Below are 6,074 nucleotides of genomic sequence, written 5' to 3'. Positions count from 1 at the left end.
TGCTATTACAACGCATGGCATTACATCGTAAGTATAGGTAAGTATTTAATTTTTTTAAATTTTATTAATATTAATTATAATTAAATATATTTATTTATGTTTTTTAATATTATTAATTTATTATTTATTATATTAATTAAAGTAATTTTTAAAATAAGTACAGGTGTACAGGGGTGTTTTTAGGTTTCAGGGTAGGGTTTGGGTTTTGGGGTACAGGGGTGTTTTTAGGTTTCAGGGTAGGGTTTGGGTTTTGGGGTACAAGGGTGTTTTTAGGTTTCAGGGCAGGGTTTGGGTTTTGGGGTACAGGGGTGTTTTTAGGTTTCAGGGCAGGGTTTGGGTTTTGGGGTACAGGGGTGTTTTTAGGTTTCAGGGCAGGGTTTGGGTTTTGGGGTACAGGGGTGTTTTTAGGTTTCAGGGCAGGGTTTGGGTTTTGGGGTACAGGGGTGTTTTTAGGTTTCAGGGCAGGGTTTGGGTTTTGGGGTACAGGGGTATTTTTAGGTTTCAGGGTAGGGTTTGGGTTTTGGGGTACAGGGGTGTTTTTAGGTTTCAGGGTAGGGTTTGGGTTTTGGGGTACAGGGGTGTTTTAGGGTTCAGGGTTGGGTTTGTGCTTAGGGCTAATTAAATTATATTTACCATTTATAAATTAATTAAAATATATTTATTAAATTAAATTAATTATATTATATTAATTACATTTTTTAATTAAATTAATTAAATTAAATAAAATATTTTAATCAATTTATTTTAATTATAATTTTTAAAAATATTTAAATTAAATTAATTTCATTATATTAATTAATTACAATTAATTACAATTTTTATTAAAATTAAATTAAATAAATAGATTTAAATTTATTAAATTAAATTAATTACTATTTTAAAATGTATTTTAATTAAATTAATTAAATTAAATTAATTAAATTAACTTAATTACTTTTTTTTAAAAAGATATACTTACCTATACTTACGATGTAATGCCATGCGTTGTAATAGCATCTGCTATGTAATGCCATGCGTTGTAATGGCATCCGATGTAATGGATCCTGCGTTGTAAAAATTCCGATGTAACGGAATGCGTTGTAAAAAACCGCGTTGTAGTGACACCAATCCGGAGCAAATGGCTCCTAGAACTGGTTTGAGCTGGACTATGCACAGGGACACCAAATGTGCCCCCAGTGCAGACTTTCTGGCACTCTAAGAGTGCACCCACCCAACCCCTATACACTAAATCCTGTCTGGGAGGTGGTTACACCTCCCTGTGACAGGATGACTATTTTCAAGCCTTCCTCTGCTCGAGCTTGGCTCAGCAGCAACAGAGCAGAATTGTGTCCGTGGCTTGCAGCATCCATTTTGTGCTGCCCAGGTCGAGAAAGCTGGTACCGGGTAGACCGGTGACCCACATATGTCCCTCTAGAAGGGTGAAATCACATCTCCCACACCAGTTACTGGTGTGGAGGTAGGATTTCAAGGTGCTTGACACCGAATTTGACATGTTTCTAAGCAGCCGTTTTAAAGTAAGCATTTACCGCTAGGTTATAATGCACTTAAACATATATGTCTGGCTGCATCACAGACAATCCCGGAGAATGATCTCTGAAGGCTGCAGAGGGGCTCTGCTCATGCAGGGACACCCTCTCACGTAAAACCCAGCATCCTGCCTTCAGGATTATTGAGGCCAGCCATAGGGGTGACTGATAGGTATTTAAGTGTAGTGATTTTGATAGATATAGTTAACCTATATCTCAGCAAGTGGTGCAAGCACCATCTTAAATGGTCTGCAGTAGCAGGCCTGTCGTGTCAATTTAGATAGCCTCTCATGGGTGGCATAATACATGCTTCAGCCCATGGGGACCTCTGGGGTACCTATGCCCTGGGTACATGGTGTACCATATACTAAGGACTGATAAGGGTACCCCAGAACCCAATCTGGCGTGTACCTAAAGTACGTGTATTGCAATTTAAGGGAGAAAGCAGATAGACTGGGGTCCTGGATGGCAGGATACCAGTCAGACTAGGCCAAAAACAGTGTGACATCAGCAAAAAGTGCGGGTAAACCATAAGAAGCAGATACTACTACTGCAAGTGTAAGGTTCTAAAAGTGGTGAGGGACAGATATGTGAATGGATGGGGTAGTTCAAGTAGGGTAAGGAAAGAAATAAAAACCTTCTGGGAGGTACGAGATGAGTTAAGTGCGAATGACATGTTTGTTTGCAGAGACAAAAAAGTTATTCCACCCTGTGGTATTAGGCAGAGGATTATATCCATTGGGCATGAAGGACATTCTGGCATTACGCGTACCAAACAAAGTATAAAAATGTTGTATTGGTGACCTAGAGTTGATTTAGAAACCACTTAGATTTGTAAGAGAATGTATTGACTGTGAAAGTGCAGACAAGCCTCAGAAGACATTAAATCCACCTATGTCCTTGTTGGGATGTCCTAAAATGCCATGGGATGAAATAGAATTGGACATTATTGGCCCTACTACATGGTGTGATGGCGCATAAAAGGTCATAAAAGGTCTTAGTGGTTCTTGTGGATATGTTCTAAAGGTGTATTGAGTTAGAAGTGATTGAAAAGGTTAACACAATTGCAGTGATCACATTTCTTGAGGATGTTTTTCTAAATGAAGGATTTACAATGTCAATATTGATGGATAATGGAGTACAGCTCAAATCAGAAGAAATGAGAACTTTTGTCAAGTTAGCTGGCATTGAACAGAAATTCACAGCTTTTAATCATCTTAGAGGTAATTAATTGCGGAAAGAGCAAATAGAGTGGTCAAAAGAATAATACAATTGGCGACAAAGAGAAACAAATTTGGGAATATGAATAAAAAAAGGATGATAAAGGCATACAGAATGACACCTCATGAGACATTTGGAGAAGGTCCATTTAAACTGATGAGAGGCCGGTTATCTTATTCCAAAGATGAATCCCGGGTCGATGAATAGGGCTAAGAAATTGAATTGGGAGACAAAGGAGGTAAGAAAGCACATTTTGGCTTCACAAGAAAGGAATAAAAGGATTTTTAATGCTAAACATGGAGTAAAAGAAGTACATATAAAAGTAGGTCAAGGACTTCGAGAGAAGCCATTCGAGAAATTGGTCAAGGGAGAAATCAAGTTCAGTAGTCCGAAAATGGTAATGATAGTTATGAAGACTACTGTTGAACTAGAAGATGGCAGTATTTGTCATGTGAGTCTATTACTCCTGCCAAAACTGACAGTGAGAAAGAGAGAAATGTAGAAGATAAATTGCAAAGTGTAGGAAGAAACAAGTATTGGTGGTAGGAAGTGTCACAAGAACTGTAGGAAAATAGCAGGACCATGGATGAAGAAAAGATGCATGAGACTGTGGAAGATAATGGGCCTCATTAGGAGGTCGGTAGAAAAGCATTCCGACAGAATCGGTCTCGGAATGGTTTCCAACCAAAACGGATTCGGGGAGTCCGAATGAGCGATTACGATGCTTCTGAATACCGTTCGGTCGGACTCCCATTGACTTCAATGGGAGCCTGTGTTTCGACTTAATATAAAGGCTCCATTGAACATGGGGTGGGTGGGGAAAATCGTGCACCCTGTGGCAAGCACCCCATGGTGCCTGCCACACTGTGCATGGTTCTAAAGAAGGTTCCCATGTGTAGCCCCACGGGCCCCAATCGGAAGGCTCCAGGTGAAGGGGGCCTGCCACGTGCCCCCAAAGTCAGATCCCGACAGCCGTTCTGTGTCGAAACAACGGATTAAAAAAGGCTGCCCGAATCCGACATCGTAATACGTCTGTCGGACACGCGCTCTGTAGACCAGTACGAGTCGGCTCCAAAAGACTCGGTTACTCCAAATGCCATTCAGAACCGAGTCAGAACTGAGTCGGAAAGTCCGAATGCTTTCTGACTATCATAATCAGTTGGTCGGAAAGCTTTCCGAATCATTTGGAAAGCAGGGTTCTGAATCAGATTTGGCCGACCCGAATGCCATTCGGAGCCTTTCTGACCGACATTGTAATTGGCCCCAATGTAAGAGTTCATCAGAAGGAGATCGGAGAGAATAGGAGTGATTGTGCAAGAAGGGAGTACATTTGGAAGTATTTTGAGAACGCTAGAAAAGTTTGTTTGTGATTAATTATAATGATGGTTTTTTTTTAAAGGGAGATAAGGGGTAGACTTTTATGTGTTGTTTTATTTTCAAGGGATGTGTAGTAGTGGGTAAGCAATTGTGCATAGTCCATTTAAATGGAATCAATAGTAGTGTAGAATGTTGGGGAGTTCTCATACATTTTGGGGAACATGGAATCTAGGCATGAGTCAGTGGCAGTTTAATAGGGTGTCAAAGGAAGCATATTAGTACTTTCTGGTCTTACCACTATTTCCTACAACAAGCAATCCAAAATAGTTCAGCAAGTTCTTCGAAACTAAACTGTGAAGCTGCACAATATACCTACCCATATAGATCAGAGTAAACTGAAATGCAAGATGGTTATGATTGCCAACAGGATGCTGTTGTACTTCATAAAAAAAAGTTCCTTGTGGCCTCCAGATTCCTTCAGTCGATGGTCAGCTAGCAAGTGCAAGAGACCATATGTCATTGCAGTGGTCAAGGGTTCCAGCTGAGGGTGATAACGTGTGCTGAATAAAGGCTCTCCTAAGACTCTTCTATTTTTATTTTTTCAAAATGTTTCCCATTTTTGTTATTCCTTAACTATAACTTTTACACTGCTCAGTGTTTCAAAATAGCTCTATTATAACATTGATACTGAACATTGCTAATTCGTCTTAAGTGCAGTTCAACTATAGAAAAATGTTAAATAAAGATTTAGTACTTCACTGTTAACAGCCATGCATATTGAGTAACTTCAGGGTCTGTATTTTGGTTTTGATTTGTCATGGTCAACATTTCATCCTGTTGACGCCAACAATGGGAAAAGGGCACACTCCGACAAAGGTGTGCATGAGATCACCACAGGTATGCGTGAGATCCTAATTATGTCTTCCCTTCCTTTTTCTAAAAACTGGTTGTAGCATTCGGCTACTTATAAAATTTATTTTACTGAGGGTCCTTCATTAAATGGTTTCTATGTTCTCCTCTTATATTTTTTTTTACTATTCTCAACAAGATGGGTCTGATTCACAAATATAAATTATCCTTTTCAGTAAGTTGACACTTTGGAATAAGTTTACTACATTTCTTTATTCATATATATGAAGTTCCTACTTAAAAAAGAAAGAACAGTGGCAAGTCTAGCACTACACAATTCCAACCACTGGTACTGCAACACTCACTCATAGAAAATAATGGAGGTAGATTCCTTAAATGAAATCCCATAACAAATAATGTTTAATTACATTTTTAAAGTTACAAATAAATGTAAATTAATGTTAGAAATAATTTGTAAAATACCACATAATTATTATTTAATCCTAAAATATTTTCATAACCTATTTTTAATGTTTTTTTTTAAATGTAACATTAAATTGTATCATAAAATAATAAAATTAATTTTAATTCATTCTGTATATCACTTTTAATAATTATTAATGAAGATTAAACATTATTTTTTCTTTAGTTGGGAATTTAAACTTCAGAAAAAATATGTTAATTTAATCAGCAATATGCAAAGTTGGAGAAAATGCAAAACCAAGAAATGAATACGTGGTGAGAAGCGATATCTTTACAGAAATATGTTGACTATGTTAGGGTGTCTTACAGTTTAAGGATCTTACCCATTCGATCATTTGAAAATGTGGAGCCAGCATGTTGGAGGATGAGTAACAAACATCATCAATTGTTCTAAAGAAATGTGCATGTTAGTGAAATATGTATGGAAGGAAAGGGAGTGGTTACTGAAGGGATTGAAGAGTTATGGGAAGAAATCAAGGGCAGTGACTTCAAAGACAATTTTGAGCACAATTTGCCTAAAATTAACAATCACTTAGGAAAAAAAGAATGAAATAAAAAACAACAACGTAAATTTCTAAGGGATTTGAAGGACTATCAACAGGGTCAGATCCTTACATTTTTATAATAAGCATGACTTGCTGAAAAAGGAAGACAGTAAAGTTAGGAATCAAACCAAAC

This window comes from Lissotriton helveticus, chromosome 2_1, assembly GCF_964261635.1.
Source record: "Lissotriton helveticus chromosome 2_1, aLisHel1.1, whole genome shotgun sequence".
Lineage (NCBI taxonomy): Eukaryota > Metazoa > Chordata > Amphibia > Caudata > Salamandridae > Lissotriton > Lissotriton helveticus.
The sequence above is the reverse complement of the archived record's forward strand: the minus strand, read 5'-3'. Positions refer to the sequence as shown.